The sequence below is a fragment of the Ascaphus truei genome, chromosome 19 (genome assembly GCF_040206685.1).
Source record: "Ascaphus truei isolate aAscTru1 chromosome 19, aAscTru1.hap1, whole genome shotgun sequence".
Lineage (NCBI taxonomy): Eukaryota > Metazoa > Chordata > Amphibia > Anura > Ascaphidae > Ascaphus > Ascaphus truei.
The window spans coordinates 7,223,839-7,245,980 of record NC_134501.1 but is presented as its reverse complement, the minus strand read 5'-3'; the positions used below and the strand labels follow the sequence as shown (position 1 = coordinate 7,245,980).

The 22,142-nt window shown below is 43.6% G+C and overlaps 1 protein-coding gene across 3 annotated transcripts in view; it reads left to right on the top strand.

Annotated features, from left to right (window-relative positions):
• ZNF469 (zinc finger protein 469) overlaps positions 1–22,142 on the top strand; it is a 255,451-nt gene that overhangs the window by 120,885 nt on the left and 112,424 nt on the right. For 2 of the 3 annotated variants that reach the window (XM_075576418.1, XM_075576417.1), the window contains one exon: positions 1,285–1,411. The exons of the other annotated variant lie outside the window; for it this stretch is intronic. The gene's annotated coding sequence lies outside the window, so the exon portion shown is untranslated. The remainder of the gene's footprint in view (positions 1–1,284; positions 1,412–22,142) is intronic. 3 annotated transcript variants of the gene reach the window in all.

The following is a 22,142-nucleotide window of genomic DNA, read 5'->3' as shown; positions in this document are numbered from 1 at the left end:
CACGCATGCTTATATGTTAGTAACATACAGATACTCGCTGACCCACGCATGCTTATATGTTAGTAACATACAGATACTCGCTGACCCACGCATGCTTATATGTTAGTAACATACAGATACTCGCTGACCCACGCATGCTTATATGTTAGTAACATACAGATACTCGCTGACCCACGCATGCTTATATGTTAGTGACATACAGATACTCGCTGACCCACGCATGCTTATATGTTAGTAACATACAGATACTCGCTGACCCACGCATGCTTATATGTTAGTAACATACAGATACTCGCTGACCCATGCATGCTTATATGTTAGTGACATACAGACATTCACTGACCCACGCATGCTTATATGTTAGTAACATACAGATACTCACTGACCCACGCATGCTTATATGTTAGTGACATACAGACACTCGCTGACCCACGCATGCTTATATGTTCGTGACATACAGACATTCGCTGACCCACGCATGCTTATATGTTAGTGACATACAGATACTCGCTGAGCCACGCATGCTTATATGTTAGTAACATACAGACATTCGCTGACCCACGATGCTTATATGTTAGTGACATACAGACACTCGCTGACACACGCATGCTTATATGTTAGTGACATACAGATACTCGCTGACACACGCATGCTTATATGTTAGTGACATACAGTAAGAGCTGCTGAGACCCTGCAACTAATTATTATTATCATTTATGAAGCTAATTCTTTTGTTTATCCCAGGGGCGGCCAACTCCAGTCCTCAAGGGCCACCAACAGGTCAGGTTTTCAGGATATCCCTGCTTCAGCACAGGTAGATCAATCAGTGGCTAAGTCAATGACTGAGCCACCTGTTCTGAACCAGGGATATCCTGCAACCCTGACCTGTTGGTGGCGCTTGCGGACCGGAGTTCCCTGGTTCAGCGTGTTGAGTTCCCCCTAACGTTGCCGCCATGCTTCAGCTCTTTTATCTACGGGTGATCACATTGTGTGCTCCTGAGGTGTTCTAAAACCAAACTGGACTCCCCTTCTTCCGCCCGCGTCATCCGAGATTGCTCCGGGGGGGGGGGGGGGAGGGGGGAGCGGCCACGTGATGGCGATGTGCCGGAAAGGGGTTGCCGAAAACTGGTCCCGCGGCCCCTGCAGAACTTAAAGGGTTAACACATCTCCCCCGCCCCACGTTGGCTTTAGAAAATCTCTCCTCCCAACAGAAAGCAAGCAGCGATTAGAAGTGTGTGCCCCCGGATCAGTCTGAGCCATGTCTGATCACTTTCTTCTCCCAAGGATTAAAAACGACAGATGATTCCGCCCGCTGGATCTGTGAGGTGCAACCTGAATGTTCTTCCCCACGTGTCGGCATCAGAGCCCAGACATGCCCGCTCCTAATAAAAGGGGCTAGGGCATGACCAGGGTAAGACCTCCACTTACTTGATTTCCCGTGCCTCTCGTGCAGAACTATTAAGGGGCTTGTGTGAGTGATTTCCACCCGCGATTGTCTCTTTAATCTGTACAGGAAACCGCTGCCTTTTTGCTGCTGGCCGGTGGGAAATAGGAATTTTTTTTGTGCCTTGTTTAAACCCGTCATTGCCAGAGGGGCTTCTAATGAAATCCAAAGCCGTGTGTGCAGATGTAGCCAATGTTATTGCAACTCGCGGGTGACACCGCATGATAGCCCCGCCCCCTACTCGCGAGAGGCTGATTCTAACCAATGGCTGCTTCTCCTGCTGGTGTGCTGTGTATATCCCGCTGCAGCACAGGTTGCAATAACGCTGGATACATCTGTATATATATATATATATAAACTATCATTTTCATTTTTTGTAAACTAAAGCAATCAGTGGAGCTCAACTCCAGTCCTCAAGACCCCTCCAACAGGTCAGGTTTTAAGGATATCCCAGCTCCAGCACAGGTGGCTCAATCAGTGGCTCAGTCTTCGACCAAGTCACTTTTTGAGCCCCCTGTGCTGAAGCAGGGACTGATTGAGTCACCTGTGCTGAAGCAGTGACTGAGCTACCCTTGCTGAAGCTGAGATCCTTAAAACCTGACCTGTTGGGAGGTGGGGGGGGGGGTTCTGAGGACCGTAGTTGGGCCCCCTGCACTGTCTACATGATGGTGAAGAAAGTGAGTGACAGGAGTTGATTCCCGCGACTGTACCTGTAGGAACATTGATTGAATCCAGTTTTTAAAAAACACAAGGAGATCGAAAACAAAAGCATTACAAAGAATGAGAAGCCCCGGAAACGCTATCTGCAATGTGTGTGAAGCGCTTCAGGACACAGTTTATATGAAGATAAGGATTATTTATGTTGCAGAGAAATTCCCTCTTATAGTTTAAGCTCTTTACAAAGATTTGCTGAATGTTATTTGATTGTTATCGGGACGGCAGAGCTGACATGAGATGCACAGACAGCCGTCACCTGTCACTGCCGTCATTTACAAACGGGATTTGTGTGTGTGCAGTAATGCTGCATTCACGATGACTCATTCACATGAATAATAATGTTGAGATAATGTTGCCCTCCCAGCGGGCTCCAGTTCTGCGAGTGTCCAAACAGAATGACTGGATACAAATATTCCTCGCTGTGCAAACCAATCAGCCATGTTGCATGAAAACAAGTCATCATTTTAATTCATCCAGTATAAAAGTTGACATTAAACAAGTGTACCCCCCCCCCCTGCCTCAAGGCAGGTCTTCTCAACTCCAGTCCTTAAATCCCCCGTTCCCCACTCCCCAACAGGTCAGGTTTTCAGGATATCCCAGCTTTAGCACAGGTCGCTCAATCAGAGGCTCAGTCAAAGACTGATTGAGCCACCTGTGCTGAAGCACGGACTGATTGAGCCACCTGTGCTTAAGATGAGAGGTTCATGTGCTGAAGCTGAGATATCCTGAAAACCAGACCTGTTGGGAAATCTTGAGGACTGGAGTTGAGAACCCCTGCCTTAAGGGGTTAACCGGTAATCACTCTGGTATTGCCCCTCCCCCTCATGTGAGGTCGGATGTCTGGTGACGAGTGATATCATCATATGTTCCACCCAATGTTCTAGAAGCAGGTTCCTTGGAGTTTCAGTGAGAGGGCCTCACTGTGAGTCATGTATATATATTTAAGTGAATAGTGATGTGTATTAAGGATGTCTGGTCACCATTCATTGTTTTCAGTTAAGGTATGTGCCCTATATAGTTAGAGGCCATAGTAATGGCCCATGGTTGTTCTCATGCAGGAAGAGGAGTGAGTGTTTGCTCAGCAGAAGTTCTGAGAGTAGTAACTCGGGAGCCTAACTGGATCAGCCCCACCAGAAAGGTCCTCAGTAAACTCCCGATCCGATAAGTATATATAGACGAAGAATGCCATACACAGTAACGGGATAATGGCTCCAGAGAATAGTGTGTGACGCCCAACATTGGCCCACCCGAGATGGGGCATTACAGACGCTATGCAGGAGATTGCCAATCTAATCAATACAAAGGGAAATAAGCTTAAGTGCCTCCCCAGCGTAGGAGGGAGAGCTGCCAGGGGAAGGAGCACCGAGTAACCATATGCTTTGCCACCACTAAATGTCTGAAGTGACGTCTGGCCTTGCAGGGCGAGCATTATCAACAGATGTGAATAAAGCTCTTGCTTGTAATATAAAAGTACCTGGCGCTCATCATTATTCTATGTGTATATCCACGCCCAGCCTGCACCGACCCAGTGTCATCAGCAGCAGGTGTGAGAGACCTGGCACAGCCATGTGTCTAGCCAACTCGCTGGAAACTCCTTTAGTGCCGGGCAAGGAGCGTCACACAAGTTATGGTGGGTAGAAAAGTGCCAAAAACCCTCCACCGTACAGCGTACAGCAATTAAAACTCCCACGTGTGAGCACATTCACATGTCTCAGCCAGGTCTGCAGTCCTGCCCTTCCCCATTATCTCTTAGCATACAGCGCTTCCACTGCAGCCAGGAATTCTGGGTAATTACATGCAAATGAGCAGTGCGTCACTCTTTGCTTCTTCTCCAGTAAGTCTTGCATAGTCCCCGACGTACGTTTCGAATGAGCTTTGTCAGGGGAGAATTACGTAACATTATACAGCTCATCTCTGTACTACTGCAGCAGCAAAACGGTTAATGTCATTCTGAAACGTGTACACAGCTTTAGTTTAATGGCGGCGATTTATCGTCGTTTCGCTGTCATTTCGCTCAGCGGAAGAAAATGCATCAGGCTTTAAAAAAAAAACCTTTTCATATTAATAAGGAATGTTCTTTCATTGAATGTGGCAGGAAAAATCCTCTCAATATGTGGAGACAAAAATAACACACACACATTTAGCAAAATGGACTTGTTTTAAAAAGACAATCCAAGCGACACTATATGAAATGTCATTTTTTTTGTTTTAACATATTCAGACTTTGATTACCTTTATTGAAAACTAATTACCTAAGCTGCCGATTAATTAGTTCTCCCGTGATCGATCAGCTAATATCTTGATTCCCAGGTTACACTAAATGGCTGCCTTTCAGTTTCAATCAATCCTTCAGTCAGTGTAACTCAGCAGCTACAATGTATTCTTCTATTACTGAGGTAACATTATCTATTGTTACAGTTTGCAGCTCAAACTGCTGGAAATATTGGCAACAGATTAGCACAAACAGGAAAGTGTTGCAAAGATCTTGCACTGCAGGGGAGGTGGGCTAAAGCCTGCTGTAGAAATCAAAGGATGCTCAGTATATTACAACTCATAAAAATGGCGTTAGAAGTTGAATAAACAATAAAACATGTAGTAAGTATTATATAATATTACAGCGCTAATTTATTTTAAAAATCACATGTTGGCGTTTGCATGAACTTCTCCTTTAACCCCGCAGTGGAAGAAAGGCCTGCAAACATTGCTTTGCATGTCTGTTCTGGCAGTGAAAGGGTCAAGAATGACACCCGTCGTGAATTTGTGTACGACGGGTTTTTACACCAATGAATGTTTGGCATCGCTGCCATAATATTAACGCCGGTACGAGCCGCGAGCTTGTCTGAGCAGGACGCCTTGTGCAATCCCGGGCCGTTTATCATTGTGCCGCTTCGAGATTCTGGGTGTTCGAGAAATATGTTCGATGCTGAAACAAGTATGGAAAATGTCAGGGAGTTATCGACTGGGAAATGTATTGTAATCCCGACATGTGCTGCTAACATGAGTTATTGGTGTACAGACATCTGCTAGAGCCAAGTGTGCTGTGCCTTTGTATATGTTGGTGTCTTCTAAATGCATGTGACTAATAAAATGAATCATCATCAATTAACCTTTTTATGGGTTTATTCTACAGCTGCCGATCCCGACGTGTTTGGGCGAAAATTCCCCACTGCGGCCCATGCGGAATTTCGCTCCAAGCCGGCCGCTTCAGCAGATCTAGGATAAGCCACTCAAGACCCCCCCCCCCCCCAACAGGTCAGGTTTTCAGGATATCTCTGCTTCAGCACAGGTGGTTCAATCAGTCCCCTGCTTCAGCACAGGTGGCTCAATCGACTGAGCCTGATCGAGCCACCTGTGTTGAAGCAGGGATAACCTGACCTGTTGGTGGGGCTTGAGGAGCGGAGTTGGGAATTCCGGGTTTAAGGTCTCTCTGCAATATGCTAATATGCTTGTCGTTTCCCCCGTGCTGGAGAAGACTTTAGTTGCATTAGGTGGAATGGAGCTAATCTCTTCCCCAGGAAGGGGAGACAGCTTCACAGTGTGTTGAACAAGGGTCTTCATGCCCCATATATTTAGCAGACTTGGGAAAACTAGATCTATCCACGGACGCACCAGCCCTCGCCATTAGTATGTGAAACGCTGGCACCATTGTGAGCTGCTCTGCACTGCGACCGTGCGATGAACTTACAATCTGCCTCTTCAGTGCCCCATATACTACGAAGCAGATGAAGATGCTAATACGCCAGATCTGGCTGCCTGAAATAAGGGAAGGGAGCAGCCGTGCGCTGCAGAGAAGTATGCTTTGAAGGTGGAAGCCAAGCATGGCGCTGATGGAAATCCTTCAGAGTGATGCAATAATGGAGTGAGATGGATCTTGCCTTTCCAGCAGCCGGCTAGAAATAATAAGGTGCTAAACTAATCTCTGCTCTCTGACATCACGTCCACTCCGTGGCTCTGTGCCACATGTGAGAGATCTGAAACCAGCAGTGTAAATAGAGTGCCATGATACACAAGATGGATCAGCTGTTCCTTATTAAAGGCAAAGACACAGAGGGCCCAGTCTTCTTCCAGAAGGACACCTAGGGGTGCTGGGAGACATCTTACAGCCAATACTCTGGTATCTTAGCCAGTATGGCCCAGAATGCACCAAAACCATATTCCTATACTTATCCTTAATTATAATAATGCTAAATGTTACAAGAGCAGCATCTTGGGGAGGTTTTCAGATACTACCTCAACATCTGCTTCTTCTCTCTCCTCTTCTCTCATTCTTTGCTGCACAGCACACAGCAACTGACCCTGGAAACCCAAATTGTTAGTGTGTAGAATCGGCAGAAAGGGAGCATCAGTAAAAGGCAGCCGTATGCAATGGGACTCCCGAGAAAATGCCTCTCAACCCTGACTTTGGTACTTTTAGTGACAACTACAGCTGGTCATCTTACAGAACAACCTTTGCCGATCCTTTCACTGCAGCTTGTTCATGTGCTCTGCAAAGGGCTTCCAAATGTAGCCATTGCAGAAGAAAGAAGAAGATATATACCGTTGTACATTTACTTGAAAGTGCTTTTGCTTTATGACTAAAGTCTGAGTTGGGTGTTCAGACTACGGTTGGCTTGATGGCTGTGCAGTTGCACCGAACCCCGCACTTACAGAGGTCCCGCGCTCTTCTCCATAACATTTAAACTGATTGCCGGGGGACAGCGCTGGGCCTCTGTGAGCACCAGCTTCTCCTCCTGCTCCGCATCCTCTGCTTGCGGTGCCACGTCACCTGGCAACGGCACATGATGCCGCAATGTAGCCGAAGGAGATGCCAGAGATGAGATGCAGGAGGAGATGCCGGAGAAGGTAAGAGGCCCCGCGCTCTCCCCCGGCACCGAACCCCACCAAACTCCCAGCAGGCCATGCTGCAGAGCTAGATTGAAAATGTATTAAACATTAGCCTGACGGAGAAGACACTGACCCTATAAACACAGACACTGACTGTGAAGCAGGGGGACCTGGTTCAATTCCCGGTGTCCACTCTTGGTCAAGTCTCTTTATCTCCCTGTGCCTCAGGCACCAAAACATAGATTGTAAGCTCATCTGGGCAGAGACTGTGGGGCTTATTCTGTAAGCTCCTTTTGCGCTTTCTCATGCGTCCTGCACGGAAAGCCCCATTCAGGTCAATGGTACAGCGCTAACAGAACTTACAGAATAAGACCCTATGTCTATAAAACATCCTGTGTGCGGCGTACTGTACTGTAATTGTGACGCGCTTTGCGTCCTAATGGGAGAAAAGCTTTATATGAAACAAAGTTAATAATATTATTAACAATAAACACACCCTGATTTATACAAATATTAAAACTGGCAGAGAAAGTGTAATATGGCGTTGTACGTAAGTGGGACTGCATCTCTAAGCTTGAAAGAGGTCACAATTTGTTCTGGGGCTGAAGGGGTTACCGGATTATAGTGTTGCCAGTTATAGCTATAAATCACGTCACCTCTCAGCACCCGGTGGGAGACTCCTGTGTACGGAGGGAGGCCCTGAGAGTTTGGCAGGGTTCTTTATGGCTCACTAATCATCTGCTAATTAATAACAAGTCATTGTGACAATGGGGAAGCTTCTCAGAGCCCAAGCAGAGATCTGATATTAAAGGGGGATTCCTACATACCCTGGAATTACTGCAAGCTGGGACTGCTTCTGCCAATCCAGCCGCTGGGAATTACAGCCCCACTCTGTCTGATTCCAAGAGATGGTAAACCTGTTAAACATTGGGGGAGGGGGAAACGCTTTGGACCCCGTTTTAAAATTGAGAGAATCACTGCACAAAATAAGGAACAGTTTTTCACATCACAGATCAATCCTGGAAAGGGGTCCCTGGGAGGCCCATAGAAAAGTGGAATAAACTCTTAAGTCTTCTGGAGGACATAGTGCGTGCATCCTTCTAGGCTGAACCCTGGGGTCATCCAACTCTACGCTATTCCGAAGGGACTACCTATCCCTGTGACAGGAGAAGCTGTTGAGATGGTCTTTTCAGACCCAGTCTAATTGTGTATGTGTGCGTGTGCGTGTGTGTGCATGCGTGTGTGTGTGTGAAGGTGTCTGAGCACCTTTGAACGTTTCAGCCACTGTTCGTAATATGGGTGGCTCTCTTGAATAGAGGGAAATTGTAGAGCACATGATGGCTTTTTTCCTAGTAACAGGGGGTATTGCTTTACAAATGACCCTATAATAATAAATCCCTCTCTTAGATGCGTATTTCTGGGGAATATGATTCTGTTTAGGGATGGCCCATCTCTGTCTCCTTTAATTTACAAGATGTGCAGTGAAGCGTGGGTCATATAAGATTAGAAAGCAGTGTCTAGACTGAATAAAGGGGATGACATGTTTAAGAATTCCTGATCCTCTCACACTCTGCAAATATCAACTCCGACTCCTACAGTCTCTCTTCGTAGCAATCTATTCTAAACTCCCGCAATATACTTTAAGTCTTTTGTTGCTGAAAGTGCATGCAACACATTGAAAAGCAAAGATTTAGCAGCACCACTCACATAAAGCTAATGATGTTTCTCAATGCTCTACCACTCACTGCAGACGTCAGAGTCTTCATCACAAGGCTATTCCTCCTACACTTTGTGCTTCCACACATCCCCTATATAAGGGATTGTCCCTTATTTCATGGACTTGTCCCATTGTCCCGGAAAGGTCTGCCGGAACGCACCAGTGTCCCATATTTTAGCACCTTCACGTGAACGTCCTGAACTTAAAGTGACTGCAATGAAATCATTCATAATAACGTAATACATTTCTACGAGAGTGTAATAGTTCCCTTTTCCGATAGATGTCGCCTTACTAAATGATTAAAATAATAAAGTTAGGCCGCTGCCTGGTCATCTGATAATACCATGACACCCGCGCCTATCGGCGTTACTCAGTGCGCGTCTCTCCCCGCCTGGCCAAGCGCAGAGATGATAAACACCAAAGCGTGAGATACAGTATCATTCAGCTCGCAGCGTTTGTAACTCATTCTTCAGCGCTCATTTTGATGTCACACTTTCACACTGGATTTCGGCGTCCCGTATTATACAAACCTAAATGTGGCGACCCTATCTACACTCAGCAACATCAGGCTCATTTTCAGTGGAGCGATTAGGACAGCAGCTTTGACTAATTTAATTACAAGTTGTATTTACATCCGTATAGGTGGAGGCATTGTTGCCACTTCTACAACCTTTGATTTTTTTTTTAGGCAAGCAGGAAATTGCTCTTTTATTTTGAAATTATTTGCGGGGAACTAGAAATTGGGATGAATAACTCACTAGCAATTATTTCCAGGGTAATGCTTAACATTTTTGTTTATTTTTTCTCCGACTGGGAATCGAACCTGGGCCCATGTGGAGAGACTGCAGAATACTTTCCACTAAAGCACTAGGGAAGAAAATATAACATGGGCTATGGCCTGTGAGGTTGTTAGTAACGAGTGCTAATCATTCTCCAGGTGCTGACAGCTGGGAAACTCCTGTGATTATTATATGCAAAGATCATAAGATGTTTAAGGACCACGGAAATATTAGTCCCCTCCGATGAATGGCTGTGTCCATTATTGGCACATACTGTTGCTTTGTGCTCGACACATTCCTCAAGTGGGGACCCAATATCAGTACAACCTGTGCCCTGAGTGGGATGTGGGATTTGAAGCTTGATCCCTTTACAAGTGAAAGATCCGGACGTAGTTACAGGTTTTTTTTCTTCACTGTATACATTTCATACTCGCACAGCTCTGCACAGTCCAGTTTTAATTGTCAGTCAATGGCAGGCGGTAAAGTAAACACGCAGCTGCTATAAATGGGATGTCTCTGGCTTTCTGGCACAGTCATAAATCTCCTCTGCGATTTCCTTGAGCACTTATGCTTTGTTAGGCAGGTTACATATTCTTAGACTCCCCATGTAAACCGCTTCCCCGATGTTGGTCGAAGTTCTAGTAGCCACCCAGAGAACCATAGATTCAGCACTAGATACTTTGTAATGGGCCAGTAAGACCATTCTTGATAGATGTAATATTGTGCACAGGGCTTGTAAAACCTTACAGGTTTCTTTTGCATTAAGGAGGGGGGTATGGATACGCAGCCACTTGTGTCTGTAGAAGAAGAAGAGCGGTTCGTGTTTTTTCATATTTGACACATTGTTATTGACATTCATTTATTGATTTTCCTGACATGCTCTTTCCGAAGTGTTTCCAAGCTCAGGGAATCTACACACGAGGAGCAGAGGTTCCCCCCCCCCCCTCTGTCACTTAATACCATAACATGATGCTACTGTATTAATTGGCAACTGTAATTAGGTTTGAGATAATGTGCCAGAGGGCAGGGTGTACGGCATTGCTATGCTCAATTATTGAACAAAGGGAACCATGACCCTAGTATAGGGGAAGGAGAGCAGGGGCAGGTAAAGAAATCCAAAAGGGACCAGGGTCAAGTGGGAGACAGATAAAGGTATGAAAATAAACAATAGAATAATGACCGCAGGTGCGTTGCTTTCTGAGACGTCCCACATGTGTTACACTTGTTAAAAGGATTACTGGAGCAGATATATATTTTCAAAGCCGCCTTGATTGAAGGTGTCAAGATGCAATACAGTTACTATAATTCCAGCAGGTCAGCGTAAGGCTTTCTAGGTTGACTTTCAAGAGCTGATGTGTATAAGGCTATAAGCCATCCTAAACCATATGGGGAAATATTCTACCAACAAAAGCCATTCAAGCAGAAATGAGGAAAAAATCCACTGAGGGTCAAACATTGTACCCTGGGCATCACATACACAAAGATCAGGATCTGTTTAGTTATACTTCATCATATGTTTTTAAGACCAATACTATCAACTATCAACTTGAACAAGCTCCTCACCCCTACCACATGCAGCACTTATCATCTGAGAACTGACTCCAAAAGACTGTCCATGGTCCCAAGGTTCAGCAAAGTATCCGACCGCTCCTCCTTCTCTTACCGTGCACCCCAAAACTGGAACAATCTACCGGAGACTCTACCAGTCTAAGTTCTTTCAAAACTAAAGCTGTCTCACATTTTAATCTGGTCTGTAACTGTTACATACGCCTATAATATATATATGATCTCTTACTGTGCATGCAATGTCTTGTATATAATGTATACCCTTTCACTTATGTAACTGTATTTGTAACCATGTATTATTTATCATCTTAAATCTCTGTGCCCAGGACATAATTGAAAACGAGAGGTAACTCTCAATGTATTGCTTCCTGGTAAAACATTTTATTAATAAATAACTCAAGCCCTTTATTGCTGGAGCGATAGCCATGCATTCTTTTGCAGGCTCCACAAGTGCTGAAGGGATTGTACAAGGGTCACTGAAGTGGTTGATTGCCTTTCACAGAGATAAAACCAGTCCCTAGAATCAGATCTGGGGAATCCCAGCCCGTGTTTCAGACACATCACACCTGGTAACTCCTCTTGTGGTCCAGTACCATACATAGCAATACCTAGTTCAGCCTTCAGGCAGAAGTAGAGAGGTTACCTTTGCTTGGCAGGTACTCCTGGTTATTTAGGGGAACTTTTCTCTGTCTACTTTCCACTCATCTGTCTACAACACGATATTTTGCTGTTGAGTCAGTCAAGGAAAAAGCTGACTGGCAAAAACCAGATGTGTTTCTCTTAATAGTTTTTATCATTAAGATCATTTGATGTTTGGTATTAACTAAACTAGATTTATATGTGCAGAGGTAAATCAATTCCTTATGAGGCAAACATGACATCTTAAATAGTGTTAATATATATAACACTATATATATATGTATATATATATGTATGTATGTATGTATGTATGTATGTATGTATGTATATATATATATATATATATATATATATATATTTATATATGAAAAAAAGGAAAGAAAAAGAAACAGGCGTACACCTAGTGCATTACCATAATAAATTTGTATTAAAGGAACATAAAATCTGTAAAATGCCCACTCACAAAAGTACAGCAATCAAGATTACACACACCTTTTGTAAAGCACTGTATATACTGTGGGCTCTCCATTCATGTTAATTCACACTGATACACATACACACTCTTTCATCACTTGCTTTCAGGAACCTTTTGACACCTCCAGCCATAAAACACATCCACACCGGGGGAAGGACCAGCACAGATAACATTCCAATAGACACTGTTTATAGTATAGCTTTTGCTTGCTTCATTCATTGTAACATCGCCGGAAGAAGAGATCAGTGTATCTCGAAAGCTCGCACAAATAAAAGCATTTCGTTAGCCACAGAACGGTATCATCTATTTATTTTTTGATTATATATATAAATATATATATATATATATATGTGTAACAGAGCAGATGGCACACAAATACAGATGAAGACAGGTGCTTAGTCCCATATGAATGAATATAATCAAAGGCTCCTTACCAGGCAGACCAGAGAATCCAGGGAATCCAAAGCAGGCACAGCAAGGAAGAGACAGCACACTTGTTAGCAAAAAGAATTGTATTAGTGAAGCAGGCACAAAACACCAACGTTTCGGTCCTAAAAACAGGACCTTTATCAAGGGAGTGCTCGTCATCATCTATTTATTTTTTGATTATATATATATATATATATATATATATATATATATATATACATATATATACACACACACTGTGATGGTGTTTCCAGGAGTGCCAGCAAGGAGGGATTGCTGTGGTATGAGTTTCGGGGGAGGAGGGGGGGTGTCGTGTTTGCGGAGAAAGAGTTGTCAGATTGTGTCTATCTAGTTAGGGCCCAGAGTTGCTGGTTCCCCTAAAAATGTACCCAGGAATCGGGTCGGATGCCTGGCTGCATGTAGACACATTGTCTCGGTAATATCTCTCCTTGAAAATGCTTGCGCGACTCATCCCTAGGGGTCCCTGCTTCAGCACAGCCCAGAGAGGTAAATGGGGCATAGGGATGTGAGGTGTCCCTGAAACAGTCAAGGGGTCCCTAGGTTAATGGGGATACCCAGTACATGCCCAGGTCACCCAGAACCGGTAAAGGGGTCCTGGGGGTACTCTAATCATCTACAAAGTTGTGAGGGGACTTTTAAAAGTCCAGTCCTAAGTTTATTGTACAGAGTGTGGGGAATATGGCTGGTAAGAAATAACGTGCAGCTTCTTATTCTATTTCCCATAACCAAAAGACTTAGGATATTTTTAAAGTGTATATTTTATGGAACAGTGCGTTTTAAAACATATCTGCTTGTGCACAGAGATGAGCTGGGACTTTCAGAGCCAGTGTTCTGAGTGAGTCAGTGGGCTACCAACTTGGGTGCCACTGTGTCTACTCATACGGTGGAGATGAAAGCCACAGAGGATGTGTCTGAGGTGTCAGGACCATTTGGACAGGAGGGAAGGACAAGTATCCACGTCCTGACATCAATGGACGCCCTTTGCATTTCCATTGATCCCACCAGACTGACCATGCCTGTCACCGTGGGTGGCATTGAGGGAACCCGGGCCAGAGGTGCCAAATTGCCCATGCCCCTGTGTTCATTCAGATTTCCAGGTAACCCTGTTGTGTCTACCAGCTTGTCCCTGATTGGTGGCGGAGAAATTTCTCACGCTTTGGATTGGGCTATAGTATTTTTTGAATGAATGTCAGAGGTATTATAACCCCTTGCTCCCATTAGATAGAGAGTTTTCCGGTGTTCCCAAAGTTCTCTCAAAGTTTTCTAAGATTCTAAGCACCAAGTGAACTCCGGCCCTTTGGAGAGAGAGGGGGAGAGAGTGAGGGGGAGAGAGTGAGGGGGAGAGAGAGGGGAGCTGTGGTGTATGGAACTGCAGGTTGATTTCAGTTCCAAGACTTTTTAGGGTGACCTTTGGATTGATAAGCCCCTACACCTACTGTAGGAAAGTATAGTTTTCTAACCCCAATTCCCAAGTAAGTCTGTCTTTTTGGTGTAGTTTGTGTACCATTGAGTGTCTGCCTTTTCCTGTGAATACATTTACAATTTATTTAATTAACTCGTTTTGTTCAATGCATAATCCTGGTAAAAAGGTGTAAATGGCCTTGTCTCCCATGACATATATAAAGAGAAGGGTATTGCAATCAAACCCTCAGTAGCTTTAGAAAGTGCCAATCAACGCAAACCCATCTTGGTGACATTCTCATTGGTCAGCAATAATAAATAATAATAACAATATCATGTTCTGGTATAGCGCTGCTAGTTTTACGTAGCGCTTTACAATATTATTGCAACGTCAGTAACAATGTATTGATGGGGTCTATCCAGCAATTAATTGGTTAAAGGTAATAAATCCTATAACTAGAGGCAAAGCAACTACTCCCTCAGAAATCATCACAACGGCAGTACATTTAGCCGGAAAAACCTGCAGTTACTAAAAGGAGATGCCAGCTAATTTTTACCATCCCACAAACAAAACTGTACCAGCTACACTGTATCTCCGAAATGCTCTTCTAAAGCTTCCTAGAAACATCTTTCATATGACTTCAGTTACCAAGGGGGGGTTTACTGATCACTAATTTCTGCCCTGAAACTTTAATGCGTCACAGGCCCCTTTTGTAATCAAGGGGTTACATTAGCTGAGCAGCCACCCCACTGTTCTCTGGTTTAGGTTAGCAGACAATGCAGCTACCGTCTGGTTTATTACTCTCAACTTAGATGTAATTTTTTCAGGATTAGAATCAATTGTATATCGTAAAGGGGATCCCCAAGGACCCCACTTAATCGCTTCACCAGTTTGACACAGGAGCTCCCAGACAAATACACTTTGTACTGTGATGTTAACTACCTCCCCGTTTCCTTCTGGATCCCGTGTCCAGGACCCCTGCTGGCTTATCCCAGAGCCCAAGTAACACTATCTCTATGCAGAGGGAACTGCACGGATTCTCACTTACGTTTGTGTACTTTTATTGTGATAAGTTATTTGCCAAACCAGTGTCCCCTTGGGATATAACTGACTCAAAGTAGGAAAGAAAAAAAAAAGAGCATTCCTGCTAAATGACCTAAAATCTGATGTTCTTGAAATAAACGTTGAACTACAACATTCATTAATGCATTTCTTTGCAGTGGGCTATATCTATTTAACCCTTTGAGTGCCCAGGATGTAGTCACTATGTCACGGGCACTTCGGGGGACCCCTGTGACCCCATGATAACGTCACCCTGGCCAGGGAGGAGGCAGAGGAGGGCGGTTCCATCTCTTCCGTTTTCCCAGAAAATGGTCGGCCGCAGTCACGTGACCGTTACTGAAAGTGGTCACGTGACCGTTACTGAAAGTGGTCACGTGACCGTACTGTGCCTGGAGGGGCCATGGCACTCAGGCACCCGACCCCTCCGGCACTCAAAGAGTTAAAGTAGTCGTCAAATGTTAACAGTTTCTAGATGGGATGTCTCGCGTTTGAATTTCTGGTATTTGTGTCATGTAATAGTGAGCAGTAAAAAAAAAAAAATAGATCTAAAGTTACACAAGTCGTACAGCGGGGACGTGCTGAAAAGTCTAACCCTTCCCGGAGACTCCAGTGCTATCATATCATTGGGTCATATCACTCCTTGGGGCTTGGAATCTGGAATGCAGTTCTGTGATGTGAGAGTAAGAAGACATCACCTGGGTCATCGGGTGAGACAATGAGCAGAGTGTCTATAGCGATAAGCCGTTCGAAAGCATTTATCTAGTAGTGTGTAATAAGGTTGGATGGAATGAGACATCCAGTACTCGCCGCAGGCGCACGTATTATACAATCACCTGTATTTCATGTTTCCAGAAGTTCTACCTATAACAGAGTGTGAAGAAGCTCTTGGTATAATGAATGCAGAGTAGAAAGTACCATATACTGTTTACATACAGTATCTGACGGTTATCTGCTCGATCTAATCATTTGTTCAACGTGTCAACATATTCTGCAACACAGTATATATAGTTGGATGTGGTAATACTGTATATTGTCACCAAAGTCTTATCTAGAATACTCCACTGATTAAAAAAAGTGAAAGTGCAGAATGCCCAATGTGATTGGGATAATACGCCCTAAATAAAGATGCATGATACATGCGCAGGGGCGGCCAACTCCGGTCCCCAAGGGCCACCACCCGGTCAGGTTTTAAGGAAATCCCTGCTTCAGCCCAGGTGGCTCAGTCATTCTGATTGAGCCACCTGTGCTGAAGCAGGGATATCCATAAAACTTAACCTGCTGGTGGCCCTTGGGGACAGGAGTCGGCCGCCCCTGCACAAGGGTCTTGTAAAATGGGAATATGGTCTGGGATTGGGTAGCGCCTTTCTGAAGACGGAACATGATAGATATGATTGTCTGAGAGGCCGCTCTGGTCGTTTGCTGTATTTATGTCTCTAAGACAGTGAAATGTTCAAACAGAAAATGAGAAAATAACAGGTAATTTGCAATGAATCACTTTTCGAGGATTGAGCGTAAGGCTTTTGCATGTCCTTGATGTGCAGTATGCAGAGCAATGGAAGGCAATTATTAAGGCCTGAGTTTTATTTTGAATCAGGAAATTATATGTATTTATATATAGCCCCAGCAATAGAGAGCAGCTGTGCCTGGGACCGGCTTTACATGTCTTCCAGGTATTCGGATACTTCTTGGAAAGAATGGGCAGGAAATTATCCAGCTGGGTCTGTCATATAGAAAGCACTTTGCTGGTGTATGTAAATCTTCTATATGCAGCCTTCACAATGAGGAAACAGTGACGCCCAGGGAAGGGTTGAGTCTAACATGAAATGGGAATCACATGCCTCCTGTTATACACTCACAACCCTATGTCATGACATGCGTTATCTTGCACATAAGACTTCATCGTCTTCTATTTTTCGGAGCCTGCAACCAAAACCAACTGGAAAATATAACCGTGCGGTTGTTGGAGAAATCACAAAAAAGACACAGAGATTTTAAGCTTTGGGTCAAAAAAAATCCTTGCCTCAACAAAACCAATAAATATAGTTTTGCCATTGGTATAAAACCACAAAGAATGAGGGCAATTCTAACTCATTACAATCCATTTCTCAACACCACAGAATGAAATATATACACACAAGGGCATAGTCGGTAAAGGTATATGTTTTAGTAAATATTGTCATTCATTCTATAAATATACAAAAGGTTAGCACCTTAGAAATGTGGTGGACGTGGCAGAAGTGTTTGCTGTTTGTTAGTTATCTATCTATATATTGTATGTCAATGTTGCTACATTTACTAAGATGTACTAAGTCGTAAAGCACCTCACTGCCCATTCACTAGAACTTGTTCCGATCAGTAGCAATCTTGTGCACTTCTGTGTTTGAGACTGAATGGACGCTCGCCAGTCAATACGATTGGTGTGAATACTGGTAGGAAGTAAATGACAAGACAGTAAATGCCACTGGATGTCACAGTGTATCTGAATAGATGGAAAGTGTGAAGTGCAGACCGTTCTGTAACACACAGGATTGCGTTACCAAATGTTGCTGTTTCACAGAACTGTACAGTTGTGATAATGGATGAAACCACACCCAGAAAATGATCTACGTGAAGGCACCAACTGAGCACACACAGTACGTCTTTGGAGCTTGTCAACCTGTCTGAATAGTGACAATAGTTTCATAGATCTTGCATGTAATTGTTGAAGGCTGAAATAAATGCAATCATGCAGCCCATTGTCATGAACACGTCTGCGCTAACCGTTCTGCTCATTTCTCCAGCACACTTCACGTCACAAATTATAATCCCCATAACATGCTCATCAAACACAACAGCCATCCCAATGAGTTCATCCATACTGTCAGGAAGAAGGGGACCCGGCCAAACGTCCCATTCCGCTCACCACTGACATATTCCCCATGCACTAACCAAATGATGCATTCTGTATTTCACTGGATGGGACTGGCTTTGGCTCTTGGCCATCCGTTTGCATTGCATAAAATGACAGTGTTACCTGACTTACATTTCGTACTGAGCCTTGGCTTGTGAAGCCGGCATGCCGGGGCACGTTTTCAGGAGCCCCAAGGCCTGGAGAAACCTGAGCAGGTGTGGTTACAAACAATGACCCGAGCAGTCGATGTTCATGAAATGAAAAGCCGTGGCCAGGGGCTATAAGAAACCTCAGTGTATGTTGCAGGCTCACAGGCGATGGAAACAACTTGGCACTTGGCCATTGATTACATTACCCCCTCTTCCCCCCCGCTCAATAACCCTCTGGGTGCCTCCATGTTTGAAGCTTGAGTTCTGAATGTTAATATATAGGTAAAACTGGACACTGAGGACAATGTCCTAGCTGGGGCCCATTGACTGTCTAACTGTGAAATCACTACCACTAATAAACCGTAACCATAACAAAGTAGCATCTTAATATGAGACAAGAGACGAAGCTCCTGTTATATATGAAATCATTGACTTACAACATAGTGATACTATTTATACATACTTACCTTATAAAATATGTAATAACAGGCCATTACATGGATGTGTCCCGTTACTTTTTCAGTGGGAATGTTTTTTAGCCTAAGAATATTCCCCCATTCCAATCTCAAGTAACTCACACCCCATTCTCGGTGCTGTGTTCCCTCTTTTTGATCTTACCTTACTTTCATTTTCTTTACCTAGTGGATTGTCAATTAGGGATTTTCAAACCTCCTGTTAAACCCCAGTGCCTCCTGTAGGCACTGCCAACATCGTAAACATTCGCTGCATTACTAGTGAAGCTGGCTGCCTCCAGGATCCACATTAAAGGAACAGTCTTAGCCAGAGCTGGATTTTGCACTGGGATACAGATTGAGGATTTTGGGGGTGAAGATGGTGGTGAGTTTATGGGTTCTGGCCTTGTGACAGACATCAGTGAAAGTGGAGCACACCTCCAGATGGGGTGAAGAATTATGCTCACTTGCCCGTCAGCATTCACCATCCCAGTTTGATTAATTGCATTCTCCTTTCCCTTGTGCAGCGCGGAAAATATGTGTTTTGCAATTATTCTTAGTTGCTACTTAACCTCATTAGCGCTGGAGGGGTTTAGCCATACAAAGCAGACTCCTTCACCTGAGAAGCCACTGAACTAGGTGTGTGTTTGACTTCCAGGGCATGTTCACTCACGTTGGATATAATAAGCCAAATAGCAGGAATTGGAGAAGCATTAAGCAGATCCTCTTTATTTAGCTACATAAGTTAATACTATATTTAAGTTTGACTTATCGTCTAAAATGTAAACCTCTTTCTTCTGTAGATCAAACAGGTTGGCCCATGGAATCAGTGATGGGTTTCCACATTGTATGGGTCCTGCAACAGTCCTCTCCTTTCTGTCCCCAATGGAAAGAGCTTAGCATGAAAGCTCTTTCTGGCTTTGCCTTTCAAAGGGGAAGAATGTAGTGGAAACAGCGGGAAATAGAGGAGGGTCCTCGTGTGGGATTAATGGGGCAATCCAATCTCTAACTATTTCACTGAAATGACAATTATATTGTGGGGATTAGCAATATCATTTATGGAAAAGCTTTAATAAATGTTCTTAAATGTTGAAATAAAGGACACAATTTGAAGAGCGTTGATGACATGGACGCAGCGCTGCGCTCTTAGAGACAGAATGCCCCTTACATTGTAATCTCTTCGGGGCAGGGACTCATTTTCCTAATGTTTACTTTTCTGATTGAAGCTCATTCGAATGATGTGTTACACGCCATGGTACTTTGTTCGGTCTATTACTGCTGTAACGCGTTATGTACATGATGGCGCTATGCAAATAAAGATGTACATACATGTACAGCGCTATGCAAATAAAGATATATATACATGTACAGCGCTATGCAAATAAAGATATACATACATGTACAGCGCTATGCAAATAAAGATATATATACATGTACAGCGCTATGCAAATAAAGATATATATACATGTACAGTGCTATGCAAATAAAGATATACATACATGTACAGTGCTATGCAAATAAAGATATATATACATGTACAGCGCTATGCAAATAAAGATATACATACATGTACAGCGCTATGCAAATAAAGATATACATACATGTACAGCGCTATGCAAATAAAGATATATATACATGATGGCGCAATGCAAATAAATCTATACATACATGATGGCGACAGAGACACACCTCTCTCTGCTCCACGCTATTTCCTCCACCTTGGCCACACCCCCAAGCTCCTGACACCTCCTCCTGATTGGCGGCATTACCCAGCCGCCAATCAGGATGGAGGAAGCTGCTCAGCCCATTATTAACAGCCCAGAAGCCTGTGGGCCCCCCAAGCCGGACAGGTCCCTATGTCCAGAGAGGTAATACCAGTATACACATACATGTCCTGTATTACCTCTAATTGTCCAAATACAGGACAGTCATGTTTAATACCCGACACCTGGCAACCCTACCAATGATGTGTATAAGACAGGTGAAAATTGAAATCAGAATACCCCAGGGCAAAGCAGAATAGAGTATTCGGATTGGTTTGTACCACTTTTCTTCTTTATAATCAGGCGTTTTATTTCATAACTTCTTTTAAATGTGAACAACACAAGCAAATAATTAAATCTAAGCTATGCAATGATTGTAACAGCGGCACCTACTGATTACTTTAGCATTTAATTGTTATTTATATGCGCAGAACAATTACTACTAAACACCAGCTGTTGTTCCTTATATTTGACTTACTTGGGTCCATTCTTAACTGAATGTTTTTCAATTCAAAAATCCCCAAAGCCCAATTCTACTAGAAAAACATTAAGATCTCACACACAGCTTCTAGGAAAATTGAATGCATGGATCTCTCCCAGAATATACCACTGGGAACGTTATTCTTACTACGCTGATACAGGAACGTTATTCTTACTACGCTGATACAGGAACGTTATTCTTACTACGCTGATACAGGAACGTTATTCTTACTACGCTGATACAGGAACGTTATTCTTACTATGCTGATACAGGAACGTTATTCTTACTATGCTGATACAGGAACGTTATTCTTACTACGCTGATGCAGGAACGTTATTCTTACTACGCTGATGCAGGAACGTTATTCTTACTACGCTGATACAGGAACGTTATTCTTACTACGCTGATACAGGAACGTTATTCTTACTATGCTGATACAGGAACGTTATTCTTACTACGCTGATACAGGAACGTTATTCTTACTACGCTGATACAGGAATGTTATTCTTACTGCGCTGATACAGGAACGTTATTCTTACTACGCTGATACAGGAACGTTATTCTTACTGCGCTGATACAGGAACGTTATTCTTACTACGCTGATACAGGAACGTTATTCTTACTACGCTGATACAGGAACGTTATTCTTACTACGCTGATACAGGAACGTTATTCTTACTACGCTGATACAGGAACGTTATTCTTACTACGCTGATACAGGAACGTTATTCTTACTACGCTGATACAGGAACGTTATTCTTACTACGCTGATACAGGAACGTTCTTCTTACTACGCTGATACAGGAACGTTCTTCTTACTACGCTGATACAGGAACGTTATTCTTACTACGCTGATACAGGAACGTTATTCTTACTACGCTGATACAGGAACGTTATTCTTACTACGCTGATACAGGAACATTATTCTTACTGCGCTGATACAGGAACGTTATTCTTACTACGCTGATACAGGAACGTTATTCTTACTGCGCTGATACAGGAACGTTATTCTTACTGCGCTGATACAGGAACGTTATTCTTACTGCGCTGATACAGGAACGTTATTCTTACTACGCTGATACAGGAACGTTATTCTTACTACGCTGATACAGGAACGTTATTCTTACTACGCTGATACAGGAACGTTATTCTTACTACGCTGATACAGGAACGTTATTCTTACTACGCTGATACAGGAACGTTATTCTTACTACGCTGATACAGGAACGTTATTCTTACTACGCTGATACAGGAACGTTATTCTTACTGCGCTGATACAGGAACGTTATTCTTACTGCGCTGATACAGGAACGTTATTCTTACTACGCTGAT